Consider the following 1,184-nt stretch of genomic DNA (forward strand, 5'->3'; position numbering starts at 1 on the left):
TCATTAATGGAAAACCTGTTCGTCCTTTAATGAATCCAGTGTAGAGGACGTGCATAGCGTATATCAGCAACTGCGTCTGTCTGTTGTTTCCTCCTTTGGTTTAGCGTAATGTGGGTTTTTATCATAAAAGATTCATTGTCACTATTTATTTATCATTGTGTATTTACGTAGGTATTCGTTCATTTACTTATGCATTTATTTGTCATTCTTCATCAATTAACTTTAAAAAAAAACAATTACTTTTAGAATGGCTCATTACCCTTTTAAACGGCTTCATTAACCCTTGCTTTTAGAGCAACTATCTTTATTTTGGTGCGCGTCTTAGAAAACATTAATACAAATTTATCACGACGTATGGAGGAAAATCTCTCCTACTATATAATGGGATTGTGATATATAGTATATCTTGTTCATTTCATTCCTTGATTACCACTCAGTCTACTCCAAAATTTCTTTGCTTTCTATTCGTGTCACTGTCACTGTCAGATTTAGCAATACATCTTGTTCCCTACACGAGCCTGCTTTTTGCTGGGGGTTTCTAAAGGAAGGAAGAAGCCAAATATAATTTTCTATTTCAACATGAAGCTAATAGAATTTTTTTTCGTGTTGTGTGCGCGGTACGTGATGAGTGTGCGTGTGTCCCGGCAAGTCGTGAGTCTTAAGTAGAAAATAGATCTCGATCCGATGATTCATTGTCTACCGCGTGTTTTAAGAGAGGGAAAAGATCTTAGAGGTTATAGACGAACTAGTGATACTATAAATCCACCATGCTTGTTTTTATATTCCCCGTGTGGAATGTAATGCAAGTTCATGTGCACTGTATAGATGTAATTATCCAAACTTTTTTCCTTTTTTTTTTTTGGGAATATTCAATTTTTTCCATAATTTCAGGATCGTATTTTTTTAATCAATATAACATGTCGTGAATATCGAAGGAAACGCACATGAAGTAAACTGAATGGTAACCATCTGAAAATAGTAAAGGGAGTTCCTTAGAGATGATATAAATGAAATAAGAGACCCGAGATGCACGTAGTAAGGAACCGCAATCGGGCCCCGACGCGCCTTCCCGGCAGCTGCTCCTTCCCCTCCACCGTCTTTTCGCTCGACGCCAGAAGCTTAGGCTTCTTTTACATTTTCTATAGAGTTTTTACTGAAAATTGGGTATAACATTAAAAATTCTA

Source organism: Penaeus monodon, chromosome 38, assembly GCF_015228065.2.
Source record: "Penaeus monodon isolate SGIC_2016 chromosome 38, NSTDA_Pmon_1, whole genome shotgun sequence".
Taxonomy (NCBI): Eukaryota; Metazoa; Arthropoda; class Malacostraca; order Decapoda; family Penaeidae; genus Penaeus; species Penaeus monodon.